The following is a 27,602-nucleotide window of genomic DNA, read 5'->3' on the forward strand; positions in this document are numbered from 1 at the left end:
GTTGTTTCGGTTTTTTCGGGTTCGTGCCTCGTTGTTTCGGTTCTTTTGCGTTCGCCGCCTCGTTGTTTCGGGTTCTTTCGGGTTAAATTCCTCGTTGTTTCGGGTTCGTGCCTTGTTTTTTTTGGGTTTAAATTCTCGTTCTTTTGGGGTTCTGCTTTCGGGTTTTTTTCGGGTTCGTGCCTCGTTGTTTCGGTTTTCTTTCGGTGGTCGTGCCTCGTTGTTTCGGGTTCGTGCCTCGTTTGTTCGGGTTCGTGCCTCGTTGTTTCGGGTTCTTTCGGGTTCGCGTGCCTCGTTGTTTCGGTTTCGTGCCTCGTTGTTTCGGGTTTGTGCCTTGTTCTTTCAGGTTCTTCGGGTTTTTTCGGGTTCGTGCCTCGTTGTTTCGGGTTCGTGCCTCGTTGTTTCGGGTTCGTGCCTCGTTGTTTTCGGGTTCTTTCGGGTTCGTGCCTCGTTGTTTCGGTTTCGTGCCTCGTTGTTTTCGGGTTTGTGCCTTGTTCTTTCAGGTTCTTTCGGGTTAAATTCTCGTTGTTTCGGGTTCTTTCGGGTTCTTTCGACGTTCGTTCACTCACGTCCTTGGCCCATTCGAAAATCGTTCCTGACTCGATCACAGCCTCGTCCCAAGTCGTTTCTGATACGTTCGTAGCCCGCCTTGGCCCGGTTCGCAGCCGTCCCTGACCTGTTCGCAACCCTTACTGAGTTGTTGATAGCCTTTTATGTAACCTTTAAGGACTTGTTCGTAGCCTCGTTCGCAACCCTGTTTGACATGATCGTAACCTCGATCGTAGCGGTCGCGTTCAACCACCGTTTCCCAGGTCGTTCACTGCTGCTTCCGGGTCGTTCACTGCTGCTTCCAGTCGGTCACTGATGCCACTCATTGTTGTTTGGTAACACGTTTGATAATCCTCCGAAAGCTGTTCAACATTGTTTGCACCCACCGAAAATCCTTTTTTACGTTTCACAACTGTTTGAATATTTTTTTGACAACCCTCTTTTAGATGCCTGTGTCTGAGAAATTTTTGGGCCCGCAGGGCAGAAGCTTTTTTATGGGTTTTTCCAACGCTCGTAACCCTTTTCTCAAACCCCGCCAGCTCTATCTGACTCTTTCTGTTGGGATATCAATGTTTTTAAAGCACTCTTCTAGATACAATTTGTTGACGACATCGGTATCCGCCTCAGGTTGCGCTACACGGCGAATCTTGCGCGATCTCGCGTCATAATCTGTAGCGACGCGATGCAGAGCGTTTTTGCGCACGCATTTTCTAATCAATCTATACCATTGATCGTTTGTGCCAGGGTTGCATCATTTCTCCTCTCGAATAATCCAAATTTTATGATAGACATTTTTTCAATGCTTTGTAAAGTGTCACACGATGAACTGAATAGATTGTCGGGAACCTTGTTTAATTTATAATAATGCCCGCTTCCCGCAGTTCCTCGATAATCGACAAGATCTCGTTGTCATGCGCGTTGTTGCCAGCTTGGTGCGAAGCATCGAGCAATCGTAGGCGATTCACTAGCTCGTTGGGGTCGTCCCAGTGCACGTAATCAATCTTATTGTTGGTTAGCGTCATAGCGCGAGGCATTCCCATGCCAGCTTTTGGGTCGTCCGATTCCACCCGCGTCAACGGTGCGATTATATATTGTACTTGTCTCCCTTGCTACTTTTCACACGGCCTTGCACATCAAAATTGCGTTTATGCGCATTTGTCGCCAATAATATATATTTGTATTTTTGCAAATCATCCTCCTGGTAATCAGGTTTTTTCTTGAAGATCAACTCGTACAATCCGGGCGTTCCAATGTACCGCGTGTCGCCTATGATTATATTGTCATCTTTGTCAATCGCGAATCGCTTGTTTCCGATGCGCATTTCATTCTCGTCGAAATAGACTCCGTATACATTATCAATTTCTTTCTTCTCATCAGCACCGAGGAGAGCGTCCATGTACTTTTGTCCTAATGGCCCCCCAATCCTTTCGCATCATTTGTCGACCTTCCGACGATCTTAACCAGTGTCGAAGGGATATTTCGGGCGGGTTATGCGTGGTTTCGAAAACATTTTCGTCTACGAGTGTTTTGGGTATCACAGGTTGTGCGTTTTTTCGGTGTAGATGTTGTCGGCAATGAAGCGTCCAATGGCTTCGAAATATCATATTTTCTTTTTTTCAATGTCTCCTCCTCTTTATATCGCTTAATGGTTTTATGTTTTCTCTTTTTCTGTGTCTCCCCCTCATACCATGTCTCAATCTTCACACCGTCGTCGTTGTCATCGTCGGTGTTAGGCTCGTTTTTCACCAAAATCGTCGCGTTGTCGACCATCTTTTGTAGCGGCTCGATAATAGGTTTAAAGTGAGTCTTGACAGCGATATCATCATCGATCTTTCCGGTCTTCAGAGCGCGGTGTTTCTTGCGGATCGATTCAGCTGTCTTCGCAATCTCCATGGCAACCTTTTCACGCTCGCGAATATTATCAGCCATGTCGGCAGCACTCTCTAGAGTTTCTCTCGACCGGGAGGATTGTTGGCGACGACTAATGGCTCTGCGGTATCGCGAACTCGTTAAATCCTTTTCTGTATCGCCCGTTCGAAAGCGAGCTGTCCTTGTCTATCACTAGAAATCCATACTTTTGCTGCCAACAAGTACGACATAACTCACTGAAATCCTCATACGACATGTCGGTATTCACGTGATCGTTGTACACGTGCTTCAAATTGGTGGCGTCCTGTTTAAACAGGATTAGCAGGTTCGCGTTGTCGCGTATAAGATGTTTCGGTATTCTCGCGGATGTCTGACAGAGATAGAAGCAGTCGATGTTTGAGTGGCGCCCCATTGAGAAGTACTCTCTTATCGTATTTTGCTTGTCGCATGCCACGTCATCAAAGACAAAAATTGAATTTGGATATGCCTCTCTCGGTGGAATGACGTCACTGTTATTGGAGAATGTAAAGTAGCCGATTTCGTCAATCGGCGTCAATAAATCTTCCAAATAGCGATATTTCGGCTGTTGCAGCGATTTAGAGTACACGTACACGTTCTCGAAACGCACACCGTGCGGACTTTCCAGCAGGCTTATCAACACGTTGGTTTTACCACAGTTTGAGGGGCCGCAAACGATCGCGCGTATAGTTGTCGGTAGCATCGTACCGTGTTTGCGCACACCTTCGTTCACGCTGCAGCGTACTCTGTCGTCGTAATTCATCACTCGTATCGTCAGAGGTTGTTGCACGAATTTCATTTTCTCACTCCCGATTTGACCTCCAACGTTCGCCTATTTATAGCTGCGCGGACTCGCGCTTTGCTCAGTAATGTCTAGAGATTGCAACGGATGTCAACGAAAATAGGCACAGGTCTATTAAATCGTGCGATAAACGCACTTCCGGTCGAGCTTCATATTCCCGGCTATCAATTTGCGGCCCGGGAACTCGTTTGGAAAAGCGATTGGCTAGAGGTGATCAAGGTGTCAACCTATTGGACGCGGCGTACCGTGAACACGATATAGCGTACTCTCGGAGCAGCGAACTCACCGAGAGACACGCGGCGGATAAGGTACTCGCCGAGAAAGCGAAAACTCGCATCGTCGCGAAAGACTCGGGTCTCGGTGAGAGAGCCGCGGCCACAGTTGTCTGGACAGCGATGAAGGCCAAGACGAAGCGCGGCATGGGCTTAAAAACGAAAAAGAGGAAGACGAAGAGTAGAGTACTTTCGGCAGCGAAACGAGGCGGATTTTTGCCGATTTTACCAATGCTGGGCGCGCTCGGATCCCTGGTTGGCGGAGCGGCTGGCGTAGCAAAAGCGGTAAACGACAGAAAAACCGCGCAACGTCAGTTGCAAGAGATACTACGCCACAATCGCGCCATGGAAGGCCGCGGACTGTATCTCGCCCCTTACAAATATGGACGAGGAGCGAGGAAAAAAAAAACGTCAAAAAACGTTAAAAATGCCGAAAGGTGTAACTACAAATGTGCAATTGCTACAACTTGCAAAACGTATGCACATTCCATACTTTAGAGGCGTATTTATGCGCAATAATTTACCGATAAATGGCGCGCGAGAAAATGAGAGTGGTATCGTTAATCTAGACAGTACAGACGGTCCTGGCACTCATTGGATGGCGTATTCAAAAAGAGGAAACCACGCAATTTATTTCGACAGTTTTGGCAATCTTCGACCACCCGAGGAATTGGTGCGATATTTAAATGTGCCGAAATTGGAATACAATTACACCTCTTATCAAACGTATGATCAGAGTATCTGCGGACAGTTGTGCTTGCAGTTTCTCCGAGATTTCTCGCCGCAAATTTAAAGACTGACATTGCGTTATTTAACTCAGTTTGTCAACATGTCGCTAACACTAACATTGACTGGGAAGAGTAGTGTCCTCGCGGCGACCTACTTTTCCCCTATAGATTTGAGCGATGCGGACTACGAGCTCGGTCTGGCAGACTTTGAAACTTATCACACTATATCGAATGTGAATTCCTCAAATAATAAATTTTACTATGGCAAAGACGACGCGGAAATTACGATTCCCGAGGGATCGTACGAGCTGCAAGCGATACATGAATTTTTGAAACGCGCACTTTTCCGAAAACATAATGCTGTTAATGATAAAGGTGTCGACGATGAAGATTACCCAATCGTGCTCCGCGCTAATTATAATACGATGAAAAGCGAGATTAAATGTGCATACAGAATAAACTTTAGCATGCCCAACAACATTGGATCGCTGCTGGGATTCTCGAATCGTATACTGCAACCGCGAAAATGGTACAAATCGGACATGCCGATTAATATTATCAACGTGAACATTATCCGCATAGAGTGTAACGTGACCGCGGGTGCATACAGCAACGGTAAACTCGTTCACACGGTACATGAATTTTCACCGAGAGTACCTCCTGGATATAAGATATCGGAAACGCCGGCGCAGATCATTTACCTGCCGGTCTTCGTACGGAGCATTACTGATTTAGTGTTACGCGTTGTCGACCAGAAGGGACGATTGCTCGATTTTCGAGGCGAAGAGATAACAGTTAGATTGCACGTACGACGGCGGGCGACAGCAACACCTCGTGCGACGGGATGCTCGTGTTGAAAAAAGACACGAAGAACACAATCAGGCTAGCAGCAACATCATTCGCTAATATCAAATCAATCACGAAGAAGAGACTCACCTCGTCAAACGTTGCGTTTTTACAATCTTTGGGGTTTGCGGTGCGTGCCATCTGAACAATGACTGAGATTCTCAACATCGAGGAAGAGCCAGTCTTTGACGATCGCATCGTCAAGATTGAGACTCACACATACAACCCGTTTGCCAACACAACATTTGGACACAGCGATGAGATAAGAATACCCATACAACAACAGGATTTGTTTACATTGCCGTACAAGATTTTCTTATATGTATATCGAGGGAGAACTAAAGATAAACCATCCAATTGAGGGATCCAATGTGACACTGGGAAATAATTGTGTCGCATTCATGTTTGACGAAATTCGCTATGAGCTCGATGGTGTGGAGATTGATCGCAACAGAAATGTAGAAATAACAAGTTTGCTCAAAAACTATGTAACGATATCATTCGATAGAAGCATGGTTATGAGTAACGCTGGCTGGAGTGATCCGATTTCTGCGAGTGGGCACTTCAATTTCTGCGTACCGCTCTACATGTTGCTGGGATTTTGTGATGACTACAAACGAGTAGTGATTAATGCGCGTCATGCGTTGATCTTAATACGATCGCGCAACGACAATAATTGCCTGTATGGAGATTCTGCACTGGAGCCTGTGATCAACATATTCAAGATACAATGGCGAATGCCACACGTGTTGTTGAGCGAGATTAAGAAGCTGTCGATGCTGCGCGCTCTGGAAAGCGGACGTTACCCTCAGCATGGGTTTCCGCTCGTGGGATCTATACGAATTTCCGCTTTGCAGCGTACGACCAAGCATTCGTGGGCCATTAAGACCGCAACTCAACTGGAGAAGCCGCGATATGTAATTTTTGCTCTGCAGACAGGGCGTAAAAATGTCATGTCCGAGGATATCAGTCGATTCGACGACTGTAAATTAACCAACGTGAAACTCTTTCTGAACTCGGAAAGTTATCCGTACGACGACATGAATCTGGATTTTGATAAAAACAGATGGTCAATTCTGTACGACACCTACACACGGTTTCCTGCAAGAACTATTACGGATACGACTACCTCGAGCCAATCTCACCATCACACGGTTTTTTTTACAAAACGTCCTTTGTGATTAGCGATTGTTTTCTCGACAACAACGAATCTGATCAAGAGCGCAACGTGGAATGTGAATTGAATTTGGAGTGTAAGGAAACGTGCCGTAATACTACCACTGCGTACTGCCTTATTATACACGATCGTGTGATCCAGTAAACCCGTGTGAACCAACGTTGTGCGCAAATCACCTAAAAAATGTTTTACACAAAACGCTGTGAAAGAGGGGAGGAGGAGGATACATAATCAGATTATGTGAGATGTTTGATGTTAGTGAATAACCTCTCGACTGACTCGCATCGAAGAGACATCCGCAGCCAACTTTTCGACCTGCAAGGATATTTTATACTAACAAACATTTATCGTAGGAAGGCGGCAATCCTGAGAAGAGTGATGTATCCTGTCGCACTATTTCTTCGCAGCCCTGTGCCATGAATTACTACATGCCGAGACGCGATGAAACGTGCGAGAAGAAATGCGACGAGTAAGTATAACTTTTTCTATTTTATATATTTTATATTTTATATTTTTCTATTTTCTATTTTTATATTTTTTTTATGAGTTATAATTTCTTTTTTTCCTAATTTAGTTTTAATTTCTTTTTCCTAATTTTACAGCGTTTCGCTGGAGTCTCGTGCGGTTCGTATACTAGGAAGACGATACGCATTGACGACCACGGAATTCAAATTCCTCGAAATCGGCATCAGAATGGATCTGCCGAGTTACGTGGAGATCGCCATAGGAGATCATCGGGGAAAACAGCTAATACTATCTCTCGAAACGTGGAAAGGACTCTACGAGCAACGTCACGCTATTCAAAATTATTTGAACAATGACTCTCCCAGCAACAATGTGTATAACTTCATAAGTGTCGGGCCGCTAACAGTACGTTTTCACAAGATAAACGACACCAAGCTCATAAGTCTCGAATCGGCGGACGTGCGCATGATGATGGTCGAATCGACGTTACGTCGTATGTTCGAGCTCGATTCATATATCGAAATAATGTTCGATCGATTGACGAGGCTCATCGCAACGGTCGATATCAAACATACAATGACGGAGACGTGACGCGCGGGGCCCTCTCACCGGGAGCCATAAGGCACCGGTGGGAGGGCAACGCCGTCCACGGAGGGGGTTTCTCTCCTTCTGAGAGGAACCCTCCGGCGAGGGCTCCCCTGGTGGAACGCCGAACCGGATCACCCTCTTGGGGGTCCGGGGGATGCGTCCAGCAGGGGGGCGGGGGGCGATGGCTCAAGCGGGAGTTCTCGAGCCATGGCCCCGCCCCCCAAACTCTTTGGGAGGGCGCGGCGTGGGGCCGGTGTTCGCCCTGCACCGCAACCGCGAGGGAACCGCACAGCCATTGACTGTGCGGTAGGGGAGGGGTCTCGGTCGCAAGACTGAGGCAACTCCCCGGAGACGGCTTGGCGGGGGGGCGGCGAGTCGGCATGGGATACCAGCATCCTCGCCGCCCCCTATCCAACGCCCGGAAAGAACACCCGCTGGGGTTTTAGTGAGGTAGGTCTTGGGCCCCCTGGTCGAACCATTTGTGGCTTGACCAAGGGAAACAAGGAGTTCCACATAACCCGCACCCCTACCCGGGGGTGTGTGGTACCATGAGGTTTCCCCAGCGTCACAAAAAAAAAATATCAAACATACGCAATTCTCCAATATTGCATCCACTGTAACGAATGCGAGAGAATTGCCGAATGCGATACGCGCTAACAACGCCTTCGACATGCACCAACTTGTCGATTGCGAGCTGGTGGCTTTAGTTTTTAATATGTAATAAAATTTTATATATAATTATGTATTAAATATAAGACAAATAAATACTTATATGGTGTACTTTATTTGCGCGCCACCCGTTACATACTTTGCGAGAGAGCAACCACTAGAAAAGAAAGAGACAGCGCGCGAGAGAGAAATCGGATGTGGCGGCTCGCGGCGAGAGAGAGCGGAGAGAGCCTTATCGCGGCGAGAGAGATTCGGCTCGGGCCTGCGGCGAGAGAGAGACGGCGAATTAAGACGCGAGAGAGAGAAAGAAGACGGGCTGCAGCGAGAGACGTACGCGAGAGAGAGAAAAAGAGACATACGAGTTTTGAGAGAGACGGCGAAATAAGATGCGAGCGCGAGAGAGAAGATGTGAAGGAGAGAGAGAGAAAAAGAGAGAGCTTTTAAAATAATTTTTAATAATTTTTTTATATTTTCCTAATATTTAAAAGGGAACAAGAGGTAAAGAGGACATTTTAATCTAAAATAAATACACTCATTTGATAATAATATTTTTTTTAATCTATAAAATATGTGTAAATTTACATTTGTGTGTGTGTGTGTGTGTAAAATTAAAAATGAAAAAATATAAAAATAAAAAATTAAAAAATATAAAAATAGAAAATAGAAAAATATAAAATATGTATATAAAAATAAGGATGTAAATAAAAAATAAAAAATAAAATAATTTACATTATGGACGATTGGGGTGGCGACGGTGATTGCGACGGTGATTGCAACGGTGATTGTGGCGGTGATTGCAGCGGTGACGGCGGCGGTGACCGCGGCGGCGTGGCGGCGGTGTAGGCTGAGGCCTAACATCGTACGGGTCTGGTAGAGTGAAAAGCTGCACCAGACCCCAATCGAGCAGGTCGGCTTCGTCGTCGCCTTTTAAAAATGCGTCCCAATCGAACATCTCTGGAACCATTATTGGAACGTATGGTTCATCTGTAAACATAACAATTATTAATTTAAAAATATAACAATTATTAATTTAAATATATAATACAATATTATAAATTTTATTCTTATCGTCCCAATTTTCATACACAGGTACAGGATCCGGCTCGAACAGCCACACCAGACCCCAATCATATAAATCGCCGTCATCGTCTCTTAAATATGGGTCCCAATCACACATATCTGGAACCATTATTGGAATGTAAACATAACAATTATTTATTTAAAAATATAATACAATATTATAAATTTTATTCTTACCGTCCCATTCGTCATCCCCTATCCATTCTTCAAAGTCATCATCCGAATAATTCTCTCATTCTGCATCCTTTAATATATCATAAACCAGGTCCTTGATCACCCAACAACAACAAATAATACATAGGGCAAACTACAAAAAAAATATTAATATTAATATATTTTTTCCTCCACTATTAATTAATATTTTTGCACTTAAAAAGCACTACCATTTTCGTTGCAATGTCCCGACACTTCGTTGATGACCGTTCGAAACTTTATGATTGCAGAGACAGCCCTGCTCTCCACAGGCTGTACCCCACTTAAAAAATCTTCACAAAGAACTATATCTATTTCAAAAAACATTTCAAGTGTCGAATGTTTACATCTCGCGTTCGAGAGAGCCGGCGGGTCGCATCCATGCGAGAGACACGTGGAGAGGCGCGCGCTCTTCCATGCATTTGCGAGAGAGAAAACGAGCCGCAGCGGCGGCAGCGCGAGAGAGAGACGGTGAGAGAAGGTGCAAAAGAGAGAGACAGCGCGTGAGAGAGAAAAAGAGACATACGAGTTTTGAGAGACGGCGAAATAAGACGCGAGAGAGAAGATGTGAAGGAGAGAGAGAGAAAAAGAGAGCTTTTAAAATAATTTTTAATAATTTCTTTATATTTACTTACAGGTATAATTTAAAAGGGAACAAGAGGTAAGGAAGACATTTTAATCTAAAATAAATACACTTATTTGATAATAATATTTTTTTTAATCTATAAAATATGTGTAAATTTACATTTGTGTGTGTGTGTGTGCGTGCGTGTGCGTGAACATGTAATTATTATAATATAAAATTTATAAAATTATAAAAAGATACAAATATAAAAAAGATATATGAAATAAAAATTATATAAAATAAACATATAAATGATATATAAAATTATGCAAGATATATAAAAATATATAAAAATATATATAAAAAAAGGCCGTCGGAGGCGAGAGAGGTACGGCGGCTTGGGATTCACGCCTGGATTCAGCGGCGAGAGAGAGCCGGCGGCTCGAGGTAGCGGCGAGAGAGAGAGCCAGCGGGCCTGCTGCGACTGCGAGAGAGGGGGTCGCGTTAACCATCGCTGTCAGACTGTGCCTCGGCATCTGCACATAGAAATATAATAAATTATTATACTATTTATATATATATTTTGACATATATACAGGGTGTCCGGTAATGGTCGCCTCAACCGTCGTGTGCAGGTAGAGTAAGTTAAACCGAATAGGAAAGTCCTCTACCGTTTTGCGATTTTCGCAATAATTATTGTGTTATTAAATAAAAAAGATCGGCCAATCTAAGCGCGCGACGAGATGAGACGGCCCCCTGTCACACGATACACGGCGCGCGGCAAAGCGGAGGGAGGAGCGAACGCGATGGCTACGAACGGCGCGTAACGCTAAAGCTCCGCGACAACTATTTTCTCTCTTTCCCTTTTCATCTCACTTTCTTTACTAAAAACGAATCTTTTTATTTTCAAAATGGCATCTTGATTAATTATTGTAAAGTACAGTTTTGAAAAATTAATAATCGCATTGACATCATTTTCGACGATGTATCTCATTAAAATTTAACATGCATACAAAGCAAAATAAGAGTCTGATGCAAATCACACCATACACGGAGAGAATTTTCTCTTATTAGAATTTATCCTGAAAATCATGGTAATCGTGGGATAATATGGTGTAGGAAAAATTTTATAAGAGTTTCTCTGATTAATATTTACTACATTAAAAATTATTAATATGAACATAGTAAAATTAATCGAGTACATTTTTTATTTTATTGTGGTAGATATTAATATTTTTATTGTGGTAAATATTAATCAGAAAAATTCTTATAAAATTCTTCCAGTACCTTACTGTCCCACGATTACCATGATTTTCAGGGTAAATTTTAAGAGAAAATTTTTTATGTGTAGTATTCGGATACGTTTTATCAAAATTTACGTTTTTAAAATAATCAATAAATGATAATAACGAGAGAGAGAGAGAGAGAAAGAGAGAGTGAGGAACGTTATTATCATAAATGATAACGTTCCTCACTCACTCACTCACTCTCTCTTTCTCTCTCTCTCCCTCTCTCATTATTATCATTTATTGATTATTTTAAAAAACGTAAAATTTTGATAGGATGTATTCGAATACTATACAGAGAAAATTTTTTCTTAAAATTTACTCTAAAAATGATGGTAATCGTGGGACAATGGTATTGAAAGAATTTTATAAGAATTTTTCTGATTAATATTTACTATAATAAAAATATTAATATCTATCACAATAAAATAAAAAATATACTCGATAAATTTTACTATGTTTATATTATAATAATTTTTATTTTTATCATAAATGATAATAACGTTTCTCTCTCTTTAGTTCTCTCTCTCTCTCTCTCTCTCTCTCTCGCGGCATAGAAAATATTTGTTATCCTTTCCGCACCACCTTGCGGTAGATAACACGGCGCATTTTTTTAAAAGTGGTATCCCCAGTAGGTCTAATCCATTATCTCATATTTTAATTTAATAATTGTTCGAAGTGCCTTCCTCGTTCTTGCGAACAGAGTTCAGCCCTTCGAACAATATTACGCGTTGCGCGATACGCCATTTCTGGAGTAATGGTAGCAAAAGCTGCGAGAATTGCTTCCCGTACTTCAGCTTCTGTACCATCACGCCTATGCTCGACTAAATCTTTAATGTGACCCCACACGAAATAATCGAGCACATTAAGATCTGGCGATCGCACCGGCCAGATGATCGGGCCGCCTCGACCTATCCATCTCTCTGGATAATGCGCGTTTAAAAAATCGCGCACTTGTCGAGAAAAGTGCGCAGGAGCCCCGTCTTGTTGAAAAATGAGTTCCGCTCTATCGCGAAGAGGAACATCTTCGAGAAGAGCAGGTAACTCATTTTGGAGGAAATTAAGATAGATCGCTCCATTTAAACGGGGTGGAAGAAAATATGGCCCGATCTAAAAAAATAAAATATTAAAAAAAAATGATTTGTTAAACTCGCGAAAGAAAATTTTTTTGCTTACTAACAAGTAAATTTACTACTTACTATTTGGTTCGCTTTTATTCCTGCCCATACATTTATCGCCCAGCGATATTGATAAGCGCGTTCTCGAACGGCATGCGGGTTTTCTTCTGCCCATTGCAGAAAATTGTGTGAATTAAACACACCGTTCGGTGTGAACGTGGCTTCGTCAGTCCATAAAATTCGATCGGGGAAAAAATTATTTCGTCGATACTGCGCAAGAAATTCTGTGTGTTTCACCGACTATTAATATTTATTAAAAATAACGCGAAAAAATATGAAATAAAGATAATAAAAATACCTTCACAAAAATAGACGCGCTGTTCGTCATCTCTCGGTAAAAGTTGCTGTACTCGCTGATGATGATACGGATGCAATCCATTTTGACGTAGAACATGATGCACCACGTATCGCGAGAGACCGAGCATCCGAGATACACGGCGCACACTGGTCCTGGGGTTTTCTTCGAACGCTCGCAGGATTCTCTCTTCTTCTCGTACGTGATAACGTACTGGTGCCCCCACGTTTCGTCGATTTGGCATCACAACTCCTAGTGTTTCTCTGGCGCGTTGAACACAATTCAAAATTGTTTTATAATATGGATGACGCTCACGTTCGGGAAATCGCTCCGCGTAAAGACGAGCCGCAGCACGAGCATTTTCTCCGGCTGCTCCGTATACGATAATCATGTCCGTATACTTTGCTGAAGTATAATCTGCCATTATTTAATAACTTTTTACACGCACCTTACGAGACGTACAACTCGAAAGTTGGGCAGCTACTGTAGAGCAACAAATTACGAGGAAAAGAGAATCGATGATAATTTAAAAAAAATTATTTCAAACGTTTGCCGCAGTATCATCTGATATCCTTGCGCGCCGCGGCTTTATCGCTCCGCGTAAAGACGTAAAGAAAAGCCGCGGCGCGCAAGGATATCAGATGATACTGCGGCAAACGTTTGAAATAATTTTCTTTAAATTATCATCGATTCTCTTTTCCTCGTAATTTGTTGCTCCACAGTAGCTGCCCAACTTTCGAGTTGTACGTCTCGTAAGGTGCGTGTAAAAAGTTATTAAATAATGGCAGATTATACTTCAGCAAAGTATACGGACATGATTATCGTATACGGAGCAGCCGGAGAAAATGCTCGTGCTGCGGCTCGTCTTTACGCGGAGCGATTTCCCGAACGTGAGCGTCATCCATATTATAAAACAATTTTGAATTGTGTTCAACGCGCCAGAGAAACACTAGGAGTTGTGATGCCAAATCGACGAAACGTGGGGGCACCAGTACGTTATCACGTACGAGAAGAAGAGAGAATCCTGCGAGCGTTCGAAGAAAACCCCAGGACCAGTGTGCGCCGTGTATCTCGGATGCTTGGTCTCTCGCGATACGTGGTGCATCATGTTCTACGTCAAAATGGATTGCATCCGTATCATCATCAGCGAGTACAGCAACTTTTACCGAGAGATGACGAACAGCGCGTCTATTTTTGTGAAGGTATTTTTATTATCTTTATTTCATATTTTTTCGCGTTATTTTTAATAAATATTAATAGTCGGTGAAACACACAGAATTTCTTGCGCAGTATCGACGAAATAATTTTTTCCCCGATCGAATTTTATGGACTGACGAAGCCACGTTCACACCGAACGGTGTGTTTAATTCACACAATTTTCTGCAATGGGCAGAAGAAAACCCGCATGCCGTTCGAGAACGCGCTTATCAATATCGCTGGGCGATAAATGTATGGGCAGGAATAAAAGCGAACCAAATAGTAAGTAGTAAATTTACTTGTTAGTAAGCAAAAAAATTTTCTTTCGCGAGTTTAACAAATCATTTTTTTTAATATTTTATTTTTTTAGATCGAGCCATATTTTCTTCCACCCCGTTTAAATGGAGCGATCTATCTTAATTTCCTCCAAAATGAGTTACCTGCTCTTCTCGAAGATGTTCCTCTTCGCGATAGAGCGGAACTCATTTTTCAACAAGACGGAGCTCCTGCGCACTTTTCTCGACAAGTGCGCGATTTTTTAAACGCGCATTATCCAGAGAGATGGATAGGTCGAGGCGGCCCGATCATCTGGCCGGTGCGATCGCCAGATCTTAATGTGCTCGATTATTTCGTGTGGGGTCACATTAAAGATTTAGTCGAGCATAGGCGTGATGGTACAGAAGCTGAAGTACGGGAAGCAATTCTCGCAGCTTTTGCTACCATTACTCCAGAAATGGCGTATCGCGCAACGCGTAATATTGTTCGAAGGGCTGAACTCTGTTCGCAAGAACGAGGAAGGCACTTCGAACAATTATTAAATTAAAATATGAGAGTGGATTAGACCTACTGGGGATACCACTTTAAAAAAAATGCGCCGTGTTATCTACCGCAAGGTGGTGCGGAAAGGATAACAAATATTTTCTATGCCGAGAGAGAGAGAGAGAGAGAGAGAGAGAACTAAAGAGAGAGAAACGTTATTATCATTTATGATAAAAATAAAAATTATTATAATATAAACATAGTAAAATTTATCGAGTATATTTTTTATTTTATTGTGATAGATATTAATATTTTTATTATAGTAAATATTAATCAGAAAAATTCTTATAAAATTCTTTCAATACCATTGTCCCACGATTACCATCATTTTTAGAGTAAATTTTAAGAAAAAATTTTCTCTGTATAGTATTCGAATACATCCTATCAAAATTTTACGTTTTTTAAAATAATCAATAAATGATAATAATGAGAGAGGGAGAGAGAGAGAAAGAGAGAGTGAGTGAGTGAGTGAGGAACGTTATCATTTATGATAATAACGTTCCTCACTCTCTCTTTCTCTCTCTCTCTCTCTCGTTATTATCATTTATTGATTATTTTAAAAACGTAAATTTTGATAAAACGTATCCGAATACTACACATAAAAAATTTTCTCTTAAAATTTACCCTGAAAATCATGGTAATCGTGGGACAGTAAGGTACTGGAAGAATTTTATAAGAATTTTTCTGATTAATATTTACCACAATAAAAATATTAATATCTACCACAATAAAATAAAAAATGTACTCGATTAATTTTACTATGTTCATATTAATAATTTTTAATGTAGTAAATATTAATCAGAGAAACTCTTATAAAATTTTTCCTACACCATATTATCCCACGATTACCATGATTTTCAGGATAAATTCTAATAAGAGAAAATTCTCTCCGTGTATGGTGTGATTTGCATCAGACTCTTATTTTGCTTTGTATGCATGTTAAATTTTAATGAGATACATTGTCGAAAATGATGTCAATGCGATTATTAATTTTTCAAAACTGTACTTTACAATAATTAATCAAGATGCCATTTTGAAAATAAAAAGATTCGTTTTTAGTAAAGAAAGTGAGATGAAAAGGGAAAGAGAGAAAATAGTTGTCGCGGAGCTTTAGCGTTACGCGCCGTTCGTAGCCATCGCTTTCGCTTCTCCCTCCGCTTTGCCGCGCGCCGTGTATCGTGTGACAGGGGGCCGTCTCATCTCGTCGCGCGCTTAGATTGGCCGATCTTTTTTATTTAATAACACAATAATTATTGCGAAAATCGCAAAACGGTAGAGGACTTTCCTATTCGGTTTAACTTACTCTACCTGCACACGACGGTTGAGGCGACCATTACCGGACACCCTGTATATGTATATATATATATATATATACTTACAGCCTTGACAGATTGGGCACAAGTTGGCCAGGAAGAGTACGAACACTCTTTCCAAACAATCGATGCAATAAAGATGCGGTACATCTCTGTACCGCATCGTCACGTGCCTGTGTATTAGTGTGGTTGCCGCGAATCTTTCCCTGTTTCTCATAAAACAGGGAATGCAGATTTTCACTGACCCTCCTGGTGAGACGTATGCTGTTATAACGCATACCCATGTTTCTTCGTCGAGGGTTGCGATGGTCCGTATATCTAACGTACGCGAGTGGTACGCCTCGCAAACAGCGTTTTCGCTATCGTATCCATTGTCATGCAAATCTTCTTCCTCCTCTTCTTCTTCTTTATCATCATCATCCTCTTCTTGATCTTCATCGACGATGGGTACGATATTGACCTCCATCTTCTCAATATCACCTAGTAGGATATTCACATCCCTGTCATAGTCGGGGTCGTACATTGCCACATCGCTGTCGCTGTCGCTGTCGTCGGAGATTGTTATTATCTCAATCTCGTCATCAGCAATTGTGATCACCTTCATCTCATCGTCGCTCTTACGCGCTACGTTCTCCATTTTTATTGAAAAAAACTATTCACTCGCTCACTACTATGCTCGCAAATGTTACCGTACTATGACCCGGCAGTGGCATCGGTCCTCAATATATATCTCGTTCAGCCCTTTGTGCTTCACATGCGATCGAACTTATCTCAGAAAGAAAGATGATCGGTCATAAAAGAGCAGCCGCTGCAGCAGTTGATTATTGTTTTGTTTACACCTCGTGAAAATATGTCTTGACACATTCACTACAATCCTCTCTTTCACGCGTGATAAAACTTATCTCATAAACACTGCTATACTCTTCGCATATATTGTACACCTATTTAATCAGACAAATAAATAGGTTGCAACAAGTAATCTGACGATGACGATGACGACGATGGCGGTGGTGACGGTTCTCTCATATCTGTCTCCTCTATTTCTTGGTCCGAATCATAATCAGATGATTGTGTTTTGCATGACACCGATGGTGAAGGCATATCCATGTCGGCAAAATAAAGGTTGTCCACAGTGAAATATTCTGCACAATTTTTGTAGCGACGCTGATAACATGCGACTCGCTTGTGTCGTTTAGACGATCTGGTGCATTTGGATAACCCACCGGTCACTCTTAAAATGTCTTCGTGCATTTCCAGGAAATAGGCAATATCTCTCGTATGCGGTTTTTGCACACCAAGTTTGCGATTTCTTACGAATTGCACACTTGAAGTCACCGCTTCACGTTTAAAATGAAACGGGTCATCTTTTTTTTCATCATAATAGCATTCATCGAGATGTCTATACCATCTCTCAACATTCTCAAAACACCTCGAATGATCTTTTACCGCGTTCTCCATTTTTGTAAAAAATTCACTTGTACTGCACAGAAATAATTACTTTAATTGCACACTAAACTTTTTTCTCACAGCTATTTTTCCTTGAGAAAAGCATGCGCTCGCCAGTGGTACTATGGCCCGGCAGCATCAGGGTCCTCATTATACATATATCCCGATCATCCCTTTGTCAACGTCAACGTACGAACGAGAAAAATTTAGATGACGTAAATTTTCGGCGCTTGTTTTGTTTATAAATTCCTGCAGCCGCTGGTTATCGGCGCTGGTATTTCTTCCTAAGATAAACAATAAAGAACCGCCGCTTATTGGGGAGATACCGCGAGGGTGATATACAATCCCATGCAAAAACATGTCGCAGGCCGCAAGCGGCGAGGTTGCAGGCAGCAACTTGTTCGCCCTGAAACTTTACCCACTGATATTTCTTAGAAATATACGTATAGATCATGTATCAACCCCCTTGATTGTCGGCGTATGCCAAGCGGTGGCAAGCCCTTCTTAAAATTTGATTATCTTAGATTTTCAGAGAACTGATTGTCGGCGCTCGGATCCAAGCGGCAGCCCTTCTTAGAATTTAATTATATTTCTTAGAAATATACAGATAACGTATGGGGGAAGAAACGCAACCCCCTTGATTGTCGGCGTATGCCAACAGATAACGTATGAGGAGAAGAAACGCACCCCCCCCCCCTGATTGTCGGCAGCGGCAGCCCTTTTGTAATAGATATTGCTGGAATGTTTATCTTATCTTTTAATAAATATCGCTGGAATGTTTATCTTTGTCGGCAGCGGCAGTCCTTTTGTAATAGATATTGCTGGAATGTTTATCTTATCTTTTAATAAATATCGCTGGAATGTTTATTTTTGTCGGCAGCGGCAGTCCTTTTGTAATAGATATTGCTGGAACGTTTATCTTTTGTTTATAAACATATAAGGTAACATGAGCTCCTTATCAGGTAACCTGAGCTGATAAGATAAGCTTATCTGCTGATAAGACCCCCGCCCGCGTGACGTCATACCCCCTCGCCCCCGAAAACCCCCCCGCCCCGCACCCCCCTCAGAGGACCTGGGTTAGAACCGGCCTAGTATTCCTACTGCATTTTTTTCGTCTCTCCGATTTTTGCAAATAAGACATTTGTATTAGACACTTTTTTGCAACAATATTTATTAGAATTACACATTTCTAGTATAATGATAAATTTTTATTAGTTAGGAAAAGGCGACAGTTTATTTTCTGCTATACTTTTTAAGAAATGTTGTCTCATACGTTTAACATCAGCAGAATATGTCTTATTACAAGGATTTCTTCCTAAAGCTATATTGTAGCAAATGCGGCAGCAAAGATTCCACAATATATACCATCAGGTTGTGTTTGAACGTTTTCAAATATTATATTATTTTTATTTATTTGTGGATAACGGCGATGAATGTAATTTTTTTCTTTAGCCTTCAATGTTTCGTATGTACAGCCAGATAGACTGTCGTACACTCGAAGCTTGGTGCCGTCAAAAGAAATACATCGCCAGTGATTACTGCAATTTCCCCCAATAATTTGTAAGCTTTTGTCGTTACAACTTGCTTCAATTATATGAGGATATTCCAAATATTGCACACTTTGTGTCTCAAAACAAGAATTCTCTCTTATGACGCGCAAAAATCGATCCCATGATTCGTCATTTATTTGACTATCTAAAGGTAATACATTTTCCTTTACTGAATCAAAAGGAGCAACTCAATTATCAAAAAATTCTTTTTGCTTTGCAACTAACAGACGAATAAATCGTCTTTGATATAAAATATTTTTTTTTTAATAACCAGAACGCACATGCAAATTGTTCTGGTAGAAGATATTTTTAAAGCAACTAACAGACGAATAAATCGTTTCTGATATAAAATATCTTTTTTTAATAACCAGAACGCACATGTAATTCGTTCTGGGAGAAGATATTTTAGAAGCAACTAACAGACGAATAAATCGTCTCTGATATAATTATATATAATCATATATAATTATAAATGTATATATAATTATATATAAATAAAAAATTCTCGTGCAATCTTTCAAAGCGAAAGCGAAAGACACAGGAAAGGAAAAAAAGTAACATTGAATATATGTGTGTGTGTGTGTGTGTGCGCGCCGTGCGGCAACATCTTATTTGCAAACAAATAACAATCAGCCGCGCGGCAACAACGCACGAACTCGGGAGATGTGCAGTCCACTTTTCGTCGCCGAAGACAGAGAAACTAAAGATGCCGCGACGTAAGTATTTTACATAATCTCTCTCTCTCTCTCTCCCTTTTTTTATCTAATAATATTTTTTATCTAATTATTTTAGCAAAAAGTGAGGGATACGTCATCCCGAAGAGGAAGACGATAGCGGACGCGAGGACGGCGACGGCGCCGCTGCTAGCGGACGCGAGGACAGCGACGGCGCCGTTGCCAGCGGACGCGAGGATGATTATGACTCCGCTGCCAGCGGACGCGAGGATGATGATGACCCCGCTGCCAGCAGACACGTCAGCGCAAACAGTAAGGCAGGTTAGTAATATTATATGTAATATTTTACACACACACACACACGCACGCACGCACGTACGTACGCACGCACGCACGCACGCACACACACACATATACACACATACCTATCGATTTATTTAGCTATCTGCCTCTCTGTCTATCGATCTACCTATCTACCTATCTATTTATCTATCTGTTTCTCTGTGTTTCTGTCTCTGTTTCTTCTCTTTTCTACATTGCTTTCTTTTATATCTGCACACGTATATAATAATTAATATTTTCAACATTACTTCAATAAAAATAATTACATACATACATACATGCAAATATATATATATATATATATATATATATATATTTATATGTATGTGTGTATGTATATACATATAAAACATGGGTAAAAATACACGGTTATGAGAAAAAAGATAAAAAAGATAAAATAAAATCGAGAAAAGATAGCTGAAAATTCCTTATCTTGATTTCCATAAACTTTTTGTAGTGCCGAAAATCTACGGCTGCTTTATAATCTACATTATCTAAATTTTTCTCGTTCGTACGTTGACGAACAAAAGGATTGATCGGGATATATAACGAGGACCGATGCCGCTGCCGGGCCATAGTACGGTGACCACGAGAGCGCATGCTTCATTCAATGTGTAAGATGTTTGTTATGCTATCAAGTGCTTCCGACATTCTCAGTTTAAGTGCCGAACAGCTGCAATATATTCCGAAAATTGTTTTACTGCAAAAGTGCGGCTATTTCGTAGAACATTTGTGGGACAAGCTTCCGGAGCATATCAAGATGGATCCGGAGGTTCAGACATATCGTCGCTGCCTCGAACATTACAATCGACCGTGGATGCGAACGCATATTGACGGTCCAGCATCGATGATCAGGGATTGCAGCGAATGTCAGCGAAAATAGGCTGAGGTTACACGTGTAATACGTGTGAAAAGTGACAGACATTAAAAATGGAGAACGCAGCGCATATGACGGACAAGAAAAATTGTGCAAACTTGTGTTTAAAAATGGAAAAAGACATTGTGATCGACGTTTCTGATGACGAGATGGAGGTCATCACGAACTCCGATGACGAGGCGGTCGACGAGGTGGTCGACGACGACATGTACGACCCTGTGTACGACAGGGAGGTGAATATCGTCCTGGACGATGTAGCAGAAATGAAGTTCGAACCAGACATTACTGAACAAGAAGAAGAAGAAGAAGAAGAAGAAGACCAACCATTAATTGATAATAGTTACAAAAGTGATGATCGCGTGATCGAGTCGTCTCGCGAGATTACGCTAAATAATGCGGAAATCATATCCCTCGATGAAAACACGAGAGTGTGCGTGTTCTATTCGTACGCGTCACCGTACAGATCTATGAAAATCTACATTCCCTGTTTTATGAGAAACAGGGAAAGATTCGCGATCATTGATGTCATCCAGAGGCACGAGACAATGCGGTACAGGGATGTGCCGCATCACCATTGCAGCGACTGTCAGGAAAGATTGTTCACAATCTTCCTGGGCAACATGTGTCCAGTATGTCAATGATGTAAGTATATATATATATTAAAATTCTAAAGAAAATCTATAAAATATTAAATTATTATATTTCTGTGTGCAGGTGCCGAGGCATAGTCCGCCGCGTGAGCTTCTCTCTCTCTCTCTCTCTCTCCCCCCCCCTCTCTCTCTCTCTCTCTCTCGCAGTCGCCGCATGGATGCGGCCCGCTGGCTCTCTCCTTCGCGCCTCTCTCACCACGCCGGCTCTCCTTCGCGCCTCTCTCGCCGCTGAATCCAGGCGTGAGCCGCCGTACCTCTCTCGCCTCCGACGGCTTTTTTATATATATATTTTTTTATATATTTTGCATAATTTTTATATATTTTGCATAATTTTTTTATATATTGTTTAAATGTTTATTTTATATATCTTGTATATCGTTTTATATAGTTTTACATAGTTTTTATTTCATATATCTTTTTATATTATAATAATTACACACACACACACACAAATTTTTGTAAATATACACATAAAATTTATAATAAATTATATATTTTACCTAAAAATTGTACAAGTAAACCTTATCGTTTTCCCATCCCTTGCGACACCCCCACTAGCAAAATAAAAATAATAATAAAAATAAAATTTTTAATATAATATATTTCTTTTTGAAAAGATAAATTAAAATATAAAAAAATCATTCTCTGCATCATCATCTCTTCTCTCGATGCCGCCGGATCCAAGCATGGCCCGTCTTCTCTCTCACAAATGCATGAGAGAGCGCGCGCCTCTCCACGTGTCTCTCGCATGGATGCGACCTGTCGGCTCTCTCGAACGCGAGATGTAAACATTTGACACTTGGAATGTTTTTGAAATAGATATAGCGTCTAGTGATATAGGCCTTTGTGAAGATTTTTTTAAGTGGGGGTACAGCTTGTGGAGAGCGGGTCTGCCTCTGCAATGGGTATCATAAAGTCTTTGGCAGTTATAGAGTGAATGTACATTTGTGGCCACAAACATTTAAGAAAATGTGTTACGATTATAACAACTAGCTCCCCGAAATTGTAAGTAATACAATTTATTTAAAAATTATTTCAACTAATATTATAATTTATTTCAAAGGATATTTTGATAGTATTAAAACTTATCATATTTTCTTATTCTTTCAGTTGGTAAATCAAATTATTGATAATGAAGGAATATATGTGGAACCGATTGAAGAACATCTGACGGAGAGGGAGTGGATACAGATAATGAGGATGTAGGAGCGGCGTCTCTTAGACGAGATGTGGGGCGACACGGAGGACGCCCGCATGCAGAAAACCATTTATGCATCACCGCATAATATTTTCCACCTTCGGGAGCTGTTCGGATTGGACCTATATCCATCTGAACCTGAAGTGGAAGATTGGAACGGTAAGAATAAAATTTATAATACAGTATTATATTTATAAATTAATAATTTTTCTGTTTACAGACGAACCGTTCGTTCCAATTCCGTTGCCGCCGTGGCTCGTCCTATCGGACCCACCACCGCCGTCGCCGCCGCCGTCGCCACTGTGACCCGCCTCTTAAATTAAGCGGTTTATTTTTTATTTTTATTTTTATATATTTTTTATACTTATATATTTTTAATTTTTATACATTTTTAATTTTACACACACACACACACACACATGTAAATTTACTCATATTTTATAGATTAAAAAATATTATTATCAAATAAGTGTATTTATTTTAGATTAAAATGATCTGAATTACCCAAAGCTTTCGGACTGGCAGAAGGTACGAATAAAGGCATTTTTCCACATTTATTCAATACTATCGATAATCAGTCTTATGTCGGAGCGTTACCCGGTGTTCAATATTATTTACCCGATTCTATGCAGATGAAAGAACGCAAAAAATTTCTCGCGTGGCACTCCGAGATGACGCGCGCGAACTAAGTGTTTGATTTTCAACGTGAAATATTGCTTTATTGTCGTAACAATGTAGATATCCTTAGACGAGCGTGTAGGCCTTTAGAAAAATATTCTTAGAGCGTGGAAACGTATGTCTATTCGAGGAATACACAACCATCGCCTCAAGGTGTATGCGAGTATTTAGAAAAAACTTTTTACGCGAAAGAGAGATCGGTATTATTCCAACGGGGGGATACAGACATGCGAATATTCACTCGCGTAAAACCCTGCAATGGTTGATATGGAAAGAGCGGGAGCTCGGTCATCATATTATCCATGGTGGTCGCGCTCGAGAATATCGATTACGCGATGGTACGCTAATCAATGGATACTACGAGTCAGTAGAAAATAACGTAACGCAATATTACAGTTTCACGGTTGTTTTTGGCATGATTGTCCAAGATGTTTTCGGGTAAATCGCGATAGACTGCTTTCGACGGATCGTACAGATACGTGTGATTCACGTTACGAGCACACCGTTGCAACGACATTTCGCCTTCGAAAGCGCGAATGTAGGGTGATTGAGAAATGGAAATGCGACTTTGATCGCGAGATGAATGAAAATGTCGAGATGCGCGAATATTAACATCGACATCAAATGATAGACACCAAACCGCTCGATCCCCGAGACTCATTTTACGGTGGACGCACAGGAAATATTGTAACGCGATACGAGATCACGGGTACGGAAAAGATACGTTACGTGGATGTATGTTCTCTGTATCCGTTTGTGTTGAAGACCGGTGGTTTTCCGATTGGTCACCCGACAATATACGTAGATGAGGAATGCGAGGAGTTAATTGGATTATCACCGGGATATAATTTCGATTCAGTCGAGGGGGTCGTGCGATGTAAAGTACTTTCTCACCGCGATCTCTTTCATTCTGTATTACCCTATTGTGTGCAGGGCAAATTATTATTTGCGTTATGTCGTAGTTGCTGCGAAACATTTTCTCAGATTGTGTGTACTCACAAAGCTCACGAACGCGAATTCGAAGGTACATGGATATCGTGCGAATTACGAAAAGCAATCGAGAAAGGATATTTTGTGACAGGGGTTAGTGAGATTTGGCAATATAACATCACTCGTTACAAACCCGGTACGCGACAAGGGGGTCTATTTATGGAATACATCAATACATTTCTACAATTAAAGCAAGAAGCTAGCGGATGGTCGAGCAACTGTGTCGATAACGTTGCTAAAGAGCGTTACACCCGCGAGTATGAGGAAGTAGAAGAAATCGTTCTTGAAAAAGATAACATTGCACTCAATTCCGGTTTACGCTCGTTTGCTAAATTATGCTTGAATTCTTTTTGGAGTAAATTTGGTCAACGTGCAAACTTACCGAATACCGTGATTCATGGTGGAAGTAACAAGGTGTGCTATCTTCTCGGACGAATTTTCGTCACATTCTGCGCAGCACCAAGTTTCCGCCATCTTGCAAAATCACCATTGCCAACCGATAGCAACGCGACGATAAAAGTAAACGAAATAGTGTCACGGTATACACAGGTTATACACAATTTTATAATGCCGTCGTGTTCTTTCAAAAACTGTAAAAATACGTCGCAAAATAAAAAAAATGTAAGATATTTTTCATTTCCAAAAAATCAAGAAATGATTGCGAAATGGAAAATACTTTGCAAAGAAAACGTCAACCCAAACAACGGTATGTATATAATACTGACAAGTGATAAATGGAATTTAACAAATTAAAAATTATAAAATATAATAAAATTGATAAAATACATTATTTAAAATTTGTTTATCTAGCTCGGGTTTGTTCCCAACATTTCCATTCTTCACAATACAAAGATCGATCGTGACTACTTGGGCTACTACCTAACTATAGCCCTGTGAAATCTCGGAAATTGAAACTTGATGCAATTCCAATGGAATTTGTAGAGAACAATGCAACAACTGTGGTGGAGAAGGATTTGAGTATGTATATAGACATTACTTCTATTGCTGTGAATAGATTTATGTATTAAGTAATTATATATTAATAATGTATAAATAATACTCCTGTCTTCCATACAATATATTAAATATACTTTCAGGAACAGAAGTAAGAGAATGTACACACGTTGCTACAGACTGTGTTGCATCGAGCTCTGAGAGTTTGCCGGAGCGTTGGCCGAACTCCGACGGGTTAGCGCCCTCATTTGAGTGGAACTAAAATTGTCGATAATTACCGACAATTTTAATTTTGCTATTATCGACAGTAATATATATATGTCAAAAAGCCATTTTAGTATGTTCAACATATTGAAATCAGACAACATAATATATTTTTACTGTCGAATCATCTCGCACACGCATCTCAGCGTGTCAATGACAGTAAAACATACATATATAAATGTGTCTCTTTATGACATAGTTGAACACAATTTCAATATTGCTCTTTTATATATTTTGATGATATATGCATATTTTCATGTATTTTTCAAAGGAAATATACAATCTACCATATATATATATATATACAAGGTGGTTCAAAAGTCCGGCAACGGTCAATTATGTCCAAGAAATAGTGGTCTTATGAATAAAATATAAAAATTGCAGGGTTCAACCCGGGAAAAATTTTTTATATATAATTATATCTAAATAATTATATAATTATACATAATTATATGTGAAATATGTTTATTTTATATATAATTAAATTTATTTATATATAAATTATGAAGTTCATGTATAATCTCATGTCAAGTTATATATGAAACATTATATATATTTATATATGTGAATACTTATTTATTATATATATATATATATATATATATAAATTTATATAAGTATATGTATATAAAAAGCTCTTTTATCTAATTATATATAGACATATTTCATATTTAATTTGGCAATTATATGTATAATTTTATATATTTCTATATAATTTTATATTGTTATATATAAAAATTGTTTCTAGGAAAAATAAGCTATTTTATGGTGACTTTGACTTTGACGTAGAGGTCAAATTTAAAGGTCATTTCAAGATCAACTTTTATTAAACAAAACCCTCTATTTTTATTACATATTCTTGTAGCTTATCTCGAGAATTTTCCAAAACACTAATAAAATATTTTTTGATGTACTTATTGAGTTATAAAGGTTTGAAGTGAACAATTCTTTTATAAAATTGACAATATCTTGTAAAACATTCAATTTTCGTTATACATTTATACTTTTTATGCACGGAATAATGAGACCAATCAATAAATGCAATGAAAACACAGTTGCAAAAGACGTATGTAATTTTCAAGAAGCAACTGCCCAGCAAACAACATTATAATTGCTATATAACACGTAATTAACGTGCATGTAACATGTAACATACACGTTAGTTGTAATTTCCCACTTATGGATTCTATTATTTATTGTAATTATATCCTAGATAGGATAGTGACTTAGCGAAAGATTATCTTTCGGCATCCTACAATATCGATGCTATCTGGGATGTAATTACAATATATAAATAACATATGTCATATTACAAATGTGACATCTATGAGTGAGAAATTACCGTATATATTACATGTAACATGCACGTTATATAGTATTATATACATGTAACATAGCAGTTATATTTTGTGTTTGCTGGGTGCATTTTCTTTACACCAAATTGGTCTCATTATTATGTGCATAAAAATAAAAAGTATGATAACGTAAAACTGAATACTTTACAAAGATATAATTTTATATCAAACAATTGCTTCGAATCTTTATAATTCAAAAAGTACTTCATGAAAAAATGTTTTATTATATAATGCTTTAGAAAGCTGTCGAGATAAGCTACAAGAATATCTAATAAAAAATAAAGGATTTTAATTTAAAAAATTAAGTTGACCTATAAATGATCTCAAAATTTGACACCTAGGTAAAAGTCAATACCTTTAGTATTTTTTTCATAAGACCACTATTTTCGGAGATAATTGGCCATTGCCAGACTTTTGAATCACCATGTACATATTATATATATGTTTATGCATGGATATATGCATCTATATACATGTATATATATGTATTGCAACGTCTTTTCCTGCTCCGAAACGCCAAGTTCGGACAGGGGAGCGTTCAATTTAAAGATTCCCCAAGTTTAAATAATAAAACGGTAAAAATCGGTACCAGAAGAGTTAATTACTCGCACTTAGGGGCGTTCATTAACTCACGGTAAAGTTGGGCGCCAGGCGCATGTGAACGCGCCACGATACTACTGTGAACAGCACTTAAAGTCACTTCTCCAAATTTCATACAG

General features: G+C 40.0%; 2 pseudogenes; one reads left to right on the forward strand and one right to left on the reverse strand.

The window, feature by feature from the left end:
• Positions 1-11,917: 11,917 nt before the first annotated feature.
• LOC146721009 (uncharacterized) lies at positions 11,918-13,000 on the reverse strand (annotated as a pseudogene).
• Positions 13,001-13,357: 357 nt separating this feature from the next.
• LOC146721010 (uncharacterized) lies at positions 13,358-14,439 on the forward strand (annotated as a pseudogene).
• The last annotated feature ends 13,163 nt before the right edge of the window (positions 14,440-27,602 follow it).

This window comes from Nylanderia fulva, unplaced genomic scaffold, assembly GCF_048542155.1.
Source record: "Nylanderia fulva isolate GAGA-0341 unplaced genomic scaffold, ASM4854215v1 Scaffold567, whole genome shotgun sequence".
In the NCBI taxonomy this organism is placed as follows: domain Eukaryota; kingdom Metazoa; phylum Arthropoda; class Insecta; order Hymenoptera; family Formicidae; genus Nylanderia; species Nylanderia fulva.